This window comes from Orcinus orca, chromosome 16 (genome assembly GCF_937001465.1).
Source record: "Orcinus orca chromosome 16, mOrcOrc1.1, whole genome shotgun sequence".
Taxonomy (NCBI): Eukaryota; Metazoa; Chordata; class Mammalia; order Artiodactyla; family Delphinidae; genus Orcinus; species Orcinus orca.
Window position 1 is genome coordinate 84,048,642 of NC_064574.1, and position 11,767 is coordinate 84,060,408.

General features: G+C 57.2%; 1 long non-coding RNA gene across 2 annotated transcripts; it reads left to right on the top strand.

The window, feature by feature from the left end:
- Positions 1-1,517: 1,517 nt before the first annotated feature.
- On the top strand, positions 1,518-11,243 carry LOC117200966 (uncharacterized). Of its 2 annotated transcripts, XR_007472029.1 has the most exons (4): positions 1,518-2,033; positions 6,396-6,513; positions 8,325-8,917; positions 10,654-11,243. It is a non-coding gene; the product is annotated as an uncharacterized LOC117200966 (long non-coding RNA). The 2 variants fall into 2 exon arrangements; XR_004482823.2 differs by lacking the exon at positions 10,654-11,243 and having other exon boundaries at positions 8,325-9,248.
- The last annotated feature ends 524 nt before the right edge of the window (positions 11,244-11,767 follow it).

Below are 11,767 nucleotides of genomic sequence, written 5' to 3' on the forward strand. Positions count from 1 at the left end.
TCAAGCCATGAAAAAGAACTCCCTATGAAATGACATGATGCCTGGGTTCTGCCTTAAACCATTCCAGACAGGGTGGTGGGCACATGGGGTTGCATTCCGTGAGTCTCTCTATTTTTATTTTTTGGCCATGCCTCATGGCCCTGACCAGGGATCACACCCGGGCCCTTGGCAGTGAAAGTGCGGAGTCCTAACGACGGGACCGCCAGGGGATTCCTGAGTCTCTCTACTTTAATAAATGTTTGGACATTTCCATGATAAAAAGTTTTGGACAAGGACACTAAAAATAAAAAATAAAATACCCCAGTCCTCCCTTCCCCCCCAAAAAAGGTAGTTGTGGTGGGGAATAGATAGGATGTAATGATTGTGCCAGCAGTGACGGCACGAGAAGAGACAACATACTGTGTTTTTTATGTCTGCCTGAACATGTTCATAACAATAATGAACCCTGACATTCTGACCCTGCATCTTCGCCTGTGCCTTAGTCCTGTCTCCTGTGTGTGCTGTTTCGTTGTGTTTGGACCTCATCCTGCCAGCCCTCTCTGTACCTTTATTCAGGAATGTATTATGTAGGTAGAGATGGAGAGGTGATAGGTAGATGATAGATGATAGATAGGAGATATTGATAGATATTTAGATAGAGAAGTGCATAGCTTTATTTCTGAGGGTTTTGTTAATTTGGCTTTTTTTTTTTTTTTTTTTTTTGCTCTGCATCTTACTTACATCCCATGATGACTTGGCCCAGTGAATGCCCCCCGCCCCCTCCATCCCCAGGGCTGTTTCCACCCCATTCTCTCTGGCATGTGGAAGGTCATCAGATTCCTACTAGGCTGTCACATTGACCTGACGTTCCAGGCTTGATCCCAGGGGCAGATGCCTGCCTGGACTAGCTGGGCCCTGACCTGTGCCTGTCCCGGAGCTGAGCCCTCTCACCTGGGCTGGGGCAAAGCTGCGCTGCCCAGGGTCTCCGGCACCTCGGGCTCCCCATGGCTTCTCCTCGAGGAAATCTTCCCAAGCCCCACTTCTCCCAGCCGCCGAGACCCGGGCCCCAGCTCCCACCGCTCCTGGGGTCACTGGTGCTGGGCTCCAGCTGGGAGGCGGGCATTAAACCACTCACAGTCACAGGCGCTGCAGGCACTGTGCCGAGGGCTTTATATGCTTTAACTTTCCGACAACCGGGTGTCATGCCCACTTCACGAATGAGGAGAAGGGGCCTGAGCGGCGGAAGAAACACAACCAAACAGAAAGGAGATTGGTGCCTGCAGGGGCCGGGGCCCGGGGAACGGGGAGCGGCTGCTTAATGGGGACGGAGTTCCTTTGGGGGGCGGGGGGGGACGACAGTGTTTCGGAACTAAGTAGAGGGACTTCCCCGGCGGTCCGGTGGCTAAGACTCCACGCTTCCACTGCACGGGGCGAGGGTTCGATCCCTGGTCGGGGAACTAAGATCCGACATGCTGTGCAGCACAACCAAAAAATTTTAAAAATTAAAAAAAAAGAGAGAACTAAGTAGAGGTGGTGATTGCACAACATTGTGAATGTATGTACTAAATGCCACAGGATTGTGTGCTTTAAATTTTTATGTTGTGTGAACTTTACCCCAACTTAAAAAACATCGATCAGTCTTGGGGAAAAAAAGCACGTAAGCAAGTCACGCAGCTATAGGAGTGACAAAACCAAGCCTTAGACTGTCTCCCATGGTCCCCCGCCCCGCCCCCAGCACCTCCCACTCCCTGCTGGGGCTCCCCCTTCATACCAGCTTTGCAGTCTCACACCCTGTCTTTTGCCTGCCAGGATCTCAACGCTAGAAAGCTCCTGTCACACCTGACCAGGGCTGCCGGCTCTCAGGGCATGGGCCCTGCACTTGGTCTTGACTGTTGTCCAGGGACCAGGGTTTGAGGCCCCTCGAAGCTTCAGTTCCTCGTCTGCAAAAGGACAGGATGTGACATCCTGGGAGTTTCCTGCCAGCATCACTTAGAGCCGTGAACAGGGGGCTCCCCGTCTTCTCTGAGCCTCACTTTCCCTTCTCTCAAAAGGAGGTAAGTGTGTCCCAGGCATGTGTAAGAGGCCAGAACGGCCATCCACGTTGCAGATGCACAGATGTCAACGGCCCAGCCCCCATAGATGACCGGCCTCGGGGCCCAGAGCCTGTGAATGGTGTCTTTGTTATTTGCCCCTGTGGCCCCTCGAGGCAGCCTGGTACGGCCTGCATCCCTGCATCCCTCGCATCCCTCACGAGTGCCCTAAGTGGGAGTAACCGATGGACAGCTGTGCCTTCCAGGGCCACGGGCCACACCCCAGCACTGTCGGGTCAGAGCCAAGGAGGGCAGGGCCAGCTGTCACCCCATCTCCAGAAACATCTCTGCCAATATGGGTTCAGGGCCGCCAGGTTACACGTAGGGAAACTGTGGCCTGGACAGAACAGCGAGGCTCTGGTCCAGCTTTTAGGAGGGACATACAGCTCTCAGGGGCCCAGTCTGTGGCTCTTCTCAGATTTGCCAAGAGATCTGTGACACCCCCTCCTGCCCCTAAATTGTAACCCTTCTAAGTCAGGAACCAAACCTGTGGGTGCCCACAGCGTGGCCCACGTAGTGAGCTGTCCTGGGCAGTGGGGGAGACCCCAGAGTTAACCGTGAGGTCCAGGAGGGCCCCCAGGAGGAAGTGGTGGCCACGCTGGGTGAATAGGAATTCAGCAGGGCAGAGCCAGGCTGGCTGGAGCAAAGGTACAGAGGCTGACCTGCCCCGTGTCTGTTACCAAAAACGTGTCCCTACAAAGCATTTCTATTTCTGTCGTCCTGGGCCAGGAAGCCCCGAGGGGAAGACCTGGATTGGCCTCAGCGGGCAGCTCAGAGGCCGCACCTGGCCATCCACCTGACAGTGTGGCAGGTGCTGGACCAGCTCTGAGCCCCGAGTGTGTTTTGTAAAGTGAGGCTGTGGCGGCAGTTCCTTGGCAAGTGCCTGGCTAATTAAGAGGGCATTAGCACCCTGGGCAGAAGCCCTCTCCTGCCAAGGCATCCTTGCCAGGAGCAGGGCCGATTCCCTGGCCGTGCCAGGCCTCGGCTAAGCCCCACCTGGCCGCCACCCCACTCCTGCTCCTCAGGGCCTGCGGCCAACCTTCGGGGTCCCCCCGCCCCTCTACTGGTGCCCGTGAACCTCCACAGCACAGGCCGGCCTCTGGCCTCAGGCCTCAGGCCCCGTGTGTCAAATGGTGTGGTCATCCATCCTCCCCGAGCCTGCACGGAACCCTTGCTACGTAATGCCCGTAAGTCCGGGGGCATCATAGTCACCTGCGAGGAGCACGGTGCCCGCTCTTCCCCCACCCAGCGGGCTCTGAGCGCTATTCTGATTGACTTCTGACGCCTGGGCGGGGAGAAAGAGTGACGAGCACCTCCACAGGGACGGCAGCCTCGCCCGCCTCCTCCATTACCCCCAACTCATCCACTGGGGCATACCGGCAGCTTCCTCCACGGCAAAGCTGGCCCTGCCTGCCCCGCAGCTTAAAGCTCTCTCAAGGCTCCCCAGTGCCCAGAGCCCTTGGTGGTCCAGCCTCTGTCCATCTCTCCTGCCTCGCTCTCCTCCTCTCCCTGTTCTCCACCTGCAAACCCCTGCTCGTGCAAAAGACCCACCTCAAACATCCCCCATCTCCTCTGGGGAGGTCCCCAGTGTGGGGGGGGGGAAACTCTGGCCCTGTTCCCGCAGGTCCGAGCGTCCCAGGGGTCAAGGCAGGCATCTTTGTGCAGTGATGGAAGTGTTCTGGACCTGCTCTGTCCAATACGGGAGCCTCAGGTCACACATGTGGCTGCGGAGCATTTGAAACGTGGCTGGTGTGACCGAGGAACCTTTCATTTTGCTTCACTGTGCTTCGCTTACGTGTAAGAAGCGCAGGTCCAGGCACTTCTGCTGCGGCCTGGGCAGCCCGCGCCGCCCCGCGCCGCGCCGCGCCGCGCCGCCCCGCCCCGCCCTGGGAGGCTAGAGCAGAGTTTGGAGCTCGGAGGGATATCCCACGAGTTGACAGATGTGACAACAAGCGTCCAGTGCCTCGGCCAGTTGTTGGTGACTTGCCTCTTTTGCCCTCCCCCCTCACCGGCGGCCAGGGCTGTGTCTCCCCACCCCCGACTCCAGTGCCACAGCTGCAGCACCCACGTCAGGCCCTGCAACATGCAACAAACCCCTGACACGTGCATCCCTGAGGCCCACCCAGCAGCCAGGCAGCCCCAAGCAAGACAGAGGGACCCAGAGGCAGGAGGGGTGGTGCGGCCCGGACACCAGACCCTCCCTCACCTTCCCTGCTGCCCAGGCCTTTCTTGGCTCAATCCTCCGTGGCCCGGGGACCCTCCCTGACTCCAGACCCTGACAGTTCCACAAGTGGGCACATGGCCTCCGACCAGCACTCTGGCTGCTTCCCCGAAAGAACCTGGGGCGGAATCTGCATAGCATTTCGGGAGCGCCAGCTGTCTGGGGAATTCCAAATGCTCAGACGGGGAAGGGGAACCTTTCACTATGTGCCTGACTCAGGGGTCCTGCCAGCCCCTCTCTACCCCACCCGATGCATGTCCAGCCCCTCCATGAAGCCCACCTGCTCTCCTCAACCTGGGGTCTCCTCCCAGGGCCTCCGTGTACAGCTGGGGTCGGGGGAGAGCCAACTCAAGCCCACTTAGACAAGCCCTGTGCCCCCGCTTGGGGGCTGTGTCAGCCTGGAGGAAAAGAGGCTTTTATTCTTGCCAAAAGCCACAGCCCCCAGCCAGGGCACTTTTTAGCCACCCAGAGGAGCACCTCTTTCTAATTCACACAAAGGTTCTATGCAGGCCAGCAGGATTCTGTCCTCACCCATCGTTCCCTAGGCCATTCATGGATCCCTTTGGAAACACTGTCTTTCAGTCATGAAATCTTCACGGCAAAAAAACCACACAAACAACCAACCAAAAAAATTGGGAGTTCCCTGGTGGACTAGTGGTTAGGTTCCGGGCTTTCACTACCGTGGCCCAGGGTCAGTCCCTGGTCGAGGAACTGAGATTCTGCAAGCCTTGCAGGGTGGCCAAAAAAAAGAAAGAGGGAAAGAAACTTGACTCAACTGGATAAATATCAATAACAAGTCCAGTAGTTATGGCAAGAAATAAGAAGCCCTGAAGAGGGGAGTTTCCTGGGTTGGGTAATTCTGATAATAGCTGGGAAAGGACCCTGGAACTTCCCCTACTCCTCTCTCTACCATCCTTACTGAGTCAGCTTTACTCTCAGGCTGAGCCCCTCAGAGTCACAAAATGGCTACCAGGGTTCCAGACATCATATCTCCCCAGCATCATCTAAACTAGGCTTTTGACAAACCCCTTCTCAGTATCATGTTTTTAAATGCATAAGACAGAATACGTAGCATTACAAAGGAAGCCAATTACATTCAAATTGTCAATCTATTGTTTACTTGTGATGTGCTAATATGGACTTTCTTTTAATACATTAAATAATGCCTAGTGGTGGATTTAAGAACTACCACTACTTGAGTCCAAACGACATTCTGAAATTTCTGCAGTAGAGGTACTATGTTCTGAAACCCTTGATGACAGTGTTGGTGGCAAAGCCACAGGCCCTTCTGGGGTTTGCTGTTCACAATCCTAGAGGAGGGAAATGCTGAACTCAGTCAGTGTCGATCAGGATGTGATTGTTTTCTCATCCGAGTTCAGAGACTCCAGACTCCCTAACTCCAGCAGCTCTCTGTGGAAGGCTGTTTTTATAAATAGAAGAGACCTTTCCCAGAGCCCTCCTGCAGACCTTCCCTCACTTCTCTTAGCCAAGCTGACAACGTGCTTCTCCCCAAATCCACACCCCATAGAATGACTATATGGTCCAGCAATTCGACTTCTGGGTATAAGCCCCATAGAACTGAACGCAGGGACCTGAACAGGTATCTGCACACCCATGTTCACAGCACCGTTTATTCACAGTAGCCAGAAAGTGGAAGGAACCCAAGTGACCATTGACAGCTTTTGTTTGTTTGTTTTTTGGCCACGCTGAGCGGCTTGTGGGATCTTAGTTCCCTGACCAGGGATCGAACCCGTGCCCCCAGCAGTGGAAGCGTGGAGTCTTAACCAGTGGACCACCAGGGAAGTCCCACTGACAGCTGAGTAGATAAACGAAATGTGGTCCATCATACAATGAAATGTCATTTAGCCTTAAAAAGGAATGAAATTCTGAGACCTGCTACAACGGGAATGGACCTTGAGGACAGTATGCTCAGTGAACACGAAAGGACAAATACTGTAGGATTCTGCTTATATGAGGTCCCTGGAGGAGCCACGTGCAGAGAGACAGAAGGTGGAATGGTGGTGGCCGGGGTTGAGTGAGGGGGAAAAAATAAAACAAAGAGAACTTACTGCTGCCTAACCTTGTGACTTTCTCTGACGCCACAGTAAGGAAGATGGCAAAGTTCTGGAACAGGACCGACACGCAGGTGGATGGAATAGAAGATTGAGCCCAATTGACTTATCCAGTCATTTGATTTTCACCAAAGGTGCCAAAGAAATAGAGGTCAGCACATGGATGGGGCAGCGGTCTCCGAGCAGGGCTGTGGGCAGCTGCAGCCACCGGGGTGCAGGCCCTTGCTCATCCTCTGTCTTCCTTTCTCTCTCGAGCCTCAGCGTTGTCCTCTGTGAAATGGGTACCATACTGCCCACCTCAGAGGGCTGTGGGGAAACGTCCTGAAAAAGATATGTGTCCACGGGAGCCTGCAGGGCAGGAGGAGTTCAGGGACCACCTGGGGTTTGGTCTGGGGTGCACGGGGGCGGGGTGGGGGGAGACAGGGTGGTGGAGAGGCCGGAGCCTGCAGGTCTGTGCTCAGGGTTTATCCTGGGAGTGCTGGGGAGCCATGGAAGGTTTCAGTGGGAGTGTGGCGTGCTCCTGTTGACACCTGGGGAAGTCAGATGGGAGGAGCAGGCCCCGGGGCTGAGATGGGCAGGAGGTGCCGTGTACAAGAGGGTGAGTCAGCATGCTGGGGCGCGGGGGCCTCGGAGCCCCACATCCCGAGGGTCACAAGGACCAAACAGGGCCCAGAGGATGTGCTCAGAAAGCAGTTTCTGTTTTGGGGGGAAGAACTTTGACACCGTCTGAGGGGCTGGAAGGGGGCAGCATGAGTAGGACCAGACAGGCACCTGGGGGAGGGTCACAAGCCTGCTCAGATCACACTGGCTGGGACCCCACAGTTCCTCCTGCCTCCCCGCTGCCGTCCCCAGACTCCCACCGCCCTCTAGCCCTCACCCCACGAGGCGGTGACCAGCAGGAAGGCAGCGGAGGGCAAGACGGGGTGCGGAGGCTGGGACGTGCCCGCAGGCGGCAGTTCCCTCCCAGCAGCTCTGGCTGGGCCCTGGCAGGCATCGTGCAGTGGCCAGCGGGCTGCAGTGTCCCTTGCCTTGTCTCTGGCCTAGTTATGGATTTTTTTAATAAAACCTGTGCAAGGCAAACCCTAACAGGAAAGCCTTAGAAGCCAGTGTCTCCGGGCACCCCAGGGTCTGCGCACAGTGACGGTGGAGCCGCTGTTGAGCTGATTCCTGCAGCATCAGTGTCACTGAGGAGCCAGGCTCAGAGCACCTCTGGGGGCAGAGGGACGGAGGCCCCTCCCTACCATCTGCGGTGCCTCCCAGCCCTGGGTAGGAGGGTCTCCGTCCACTCTCAGCAGCGCCTCTTCAAGGAGGACAGTGGGGCTCAGAGAGGTGCAGTGACTTGCTCAGGGATGCCCAGCTCGTCCGGGAGGGGTCCCAAACCTGTGCTCTGTGAGGAGACCTCACTCGCGTGCCCCCAGTGCCTCAGTGTCCCCTCTGTTCCCAGATGAGTGCTCCAAGTCCCCGTAGATGGGTTTCCTGGGGCTGCCATAACAAATTACCACAAACTAGTTGGCTTAAAACAACAGGAATTTATTTTCCCACAGTTCTGGAGTCCAGAGGTGGAAGTCAAGGTGTCGGCAGGGCCGTGCTCCCTCCAGAGGCTCCAGGGAAGGCTCCTTCCTGCCTCTTTCGGGCTCTGGTGGCCCCGGGTGTTCCTTGGCTTGTGGCCAAATCACCCCATCTCTTCCTCTGCCTTCACAAGACCTCCTTCCTGGCGTCTCTCTGGGTCCCAATCTCCCTCTCCTTTCTCTTATAAAGACACCAGCCAAGGGATGGAGGGGCCGCCCCCAACCCAGGCTCTCATCCGAGATCCCTAAATAATGACACCTGCCAAGATCCTATTTCCTATCCTAAGGTCACATTCTGAGGTTCCAACGGGAAATGAATTTGAGGGGGGGGTCACAGTTCAACCCAGTCCAGTTCAGATGTGGGCCTCGCTCAGGTGCCCCTTTCCCTCTGCAGCCCCTGGGAACCCCGGCATCATTCCCGCCACTTGTGGGCTGCTCCAAGGTAAGGACCCGGCTGTCGTGGTGGCCACAGCATCTCTGTGCTCCGTCCAGAGTCTGGCTTGTTAAATTCCCCATGAGGGCGCAGCAACGCCACCACCACGATGACCCCACAGATGGGAAGGAGCGCGTGCTGGGTGACTCCTTTTAGGAAGTTCAAGAACAGTCAAAGCGAGTCAGGGAGGTGCTGGCCAGGTGGGGCTCCAGGGGGCTTCTAGGAGCTGGAAATGTTCGGTGTCAGCCACAGATGTAACTTTAAATGTTCCAGCAGCCTCATTAACACGGTAAAAATAAACCAGTGAAATCAATTTTAATAGTATATCTTATTGAACCCATGAGTATGCCCCAAATATGATCATTTCAATATGTAATCAATATAAAAGTTACTGAGAAATTTTTAGGTTCTCCTTTCCCTCCAAACTAAGCCATCTGGCCCACCTACACTCCGTCAAGCCGCACCTGGCCCGCTCCCACCACAGGCCCATCCTGGGCTCCACAGGCTGACATCTCGGCTGGACACATCTCAACAGACACATACTTGTACTCAAGGTAGGTGTACTTTGTGTTTGAAGAAAGAGAGAAAGAGAAATAGACACGGGGGGCGAGGGAGGGAGGAAGGAAGATGTTGTCCTTGAGTGACTGAGTCCCTGAGTCAGGAGGGGGGCTCTGGTGACCGACCAGGCACAGCCTTCGGGCCTCCCTTCCACGAAGGTGCAGAGTAATTGGGACCAGAGGCCCTGGAGGCTGTGGGGGGGCCATCCTTGGGGAAGCCCCCCTCCTCCAGGCAGCTGCCAGAGGCTGTGGTTCCACTGGGCCCCCATCCAGCCCCTTATCTCCCTCAGCTGGTAGCCCATTGTCTTGGAAGGAAGGGAAGGGCAGAGGAGAGTCCCCGAGGCCCCTGCCCTGCCCCACCCTCCCCCAGGCTCCCCCACTCCACCCCACCACCACCCCACCCCACCCCCGCCATTCCAGCTTCCCCACCTGTCTCTGCCCTGGACTGGCCCCTGGAAGCCCCAGACCTCCTCCCAGGACAGCACGAAGATGAGTGGGGAGGACCCTGCATCACGTTAAACTGAAAGGAGTTGCGTTCTTTAAAAACTTCACGCTTGGCGTGAGTTTTCAAGATAAAGCGAGAAACAGAGAAGACCTCTTCCTTCCTCTCCCCTTTGCCCCTTCTTTCATTTCCCTTCTGGAACAGCTGAGTCCTAAAGCCACTGGCTGGGGCAGAGCAAGGTGGGCTTCCATGCACAGGGTGGAGAGGGCTCCCATGGGGGTGTGTGCAGGAGTTGGGTGGCCGGCTTGCGGACATGAAGCCAGGTGGCAGAGGGTGGTGGCTGTGCCCTGCATTGAGCCCGGGAAGTGGGGAGGGCGGGGGGCTTCCTCCAGGGGGCAGGGCCACTGACTGGCTGAGGACAAGGGGACAGCCCTGACCCCTCACCTGGAGATGTACCACACGCCTCAAGCTTGAATCCAGGGGTCCTGGCCAGTGTTCCCGCCACCCGCCCACCCTCTCCCAAAACTGCAGAAGTGCCGTCAGCTTTGAAACAGTTTAAGGTGTTTCTGGGAAGCATGAGGTCCTCAAGCCCACCCACAGCCCTTGCTGGTCCTGGCCGGGCACTGGGAGGCCCTGCCCGGGCATGGCCCGAATGTCCCCTCACACCCACGCTTCCCGGGGCAGCCTGGACCCTCACCCCAGCTTGCCCTCGTGGCTCTTCACAGTGCTGCATGTCCACCCCTACTGTGTGCCTGGCACGGGCAGGGTCTCATGTAATCCTCACAGCTGTTACCAACCCATTTTACAGATAAGGAAAGTTTCAAGGAGGCAAAACTTGCCTGGGAGGTGGAGGTGGGAACAAAGCCTATACACGCTCTCTAGACACCACGGCCAGGTTTTCTTGCTCAAATCTCCTCCTCCAGACAAGAAACCTTAAAACTAAATATGTGATTTGCATTTACGGCTTCATGATGTATCTGCTGGATCCTGCTGTTGTTTGGGATCGAGCACATCACTGATAAAGAAAATAAAATTCTGAACAAAGAATCTCGACTACATTAAAATGGCTCACGTTCTGACCATAAACAGTAAATAAATCAAATCAAATCAAATCCCCTCCCTCAGCCTGCAGGCGACCCTTCCCTGACTTAGCTGCTGAGTCTCAGGTGTGCAGGGAGGAAGGGGGGGAGGAGGCACCGATGATCACACCGACCACAGCCCTCTCCCCCCTCTTCCCACACCTCATTATTTTTTTTTCGGCTACTCCTGACTGCTGTGTGACTTGGCCCAGGCTACCTACCCTCTGTGAGCCTCAGTTTTCTCATCTGTAACAGCTTCACAATCAAGTAACTCGAAATCGGTGAGTCCACCCACCCCCACCTCAGCACGAAGGGCAGGGAGGGGAAACAGCGGCGTGACAGAGTGGCGGGGCCTAGAGGGTAAGTTCCTAGGTGGGAATGGAGCCAGGGCGGGGGGGCGGGGCGCGAGGTCTGGGTAGGGAGACCCGGGTTTTCCCAAAGCGGAACCCCCCAAGGCCTGAGTCAGCGCATCTGGGGCTCACAACAACCTCGACCGCAGTTACTATTACAGCCCCCAGACTGTGACTCAACCGGGTCGCCTCGGTCGGGGCGAGAGCGGGGCTTGCAACCTTGGGACCCAGCCCCCCCAAATTCCTTGCAGTCTGCGGTGGGGGTGGGCTGAGCGGGCCCCTTTCTTTGTGCGGGCGGGAGGGCGCGGTCTAGCGGAGATAGACCAATCCGGGGAGGCCCCAGCTCTGGGAAGCCAATGGCGGGGCTGTGGCCGGGACGTGGGCGGGGCCTGTGGGGAGTGGGCGGGGCTCCTGCTACCTGCTGTAGTTGAGGTTCCTTTGGGGTCCTGCAGAGGCCGTCGGGTGCCCCAGGGGAGAAGGAGGGGCTGGGGAGAGGGGTGCCACGGGGGGAAGGGGCCTGGGATCCAGCAATGGGATCAGGGCGAGCAGAGGCCCCGCCCGCGATGGGGAAGCCCCTGACTCTGGGCGCGGCTAGGAAGGGGGCGCCCCGGGGTCCGCGAGGCCCTGCAGAGCCCCGCCCGGACCACCCCAGCGGATCCCGCGCCCCCCGGGTCCCTCCTCCCTTTGCAACTCCTGCTACCCGATTACTTCCCGAACCGGCTGAGTCCCGAGACGGCCCTTCCCGTCCCCTTCCGCGAGCAGCCTCCCCTCCCCCCTGGTTTCCTGCTGGCGGAGGCGGCAGTTAGAGCAGTAGGAGGTTTGGGGAGCTTGGAGGCTTCTGGTAGGGCCTGAGTGGCTTCGTTCTGGGTGTGGTTTCCGGAGTCCTGGGGTTGGAGCCCCCTCACCAAGGTCCTCCAGCTGCATCCTCACCCAGAGCCCCTTCCGCCCTCCACACCTGAGCTACTGCACCCGCTGC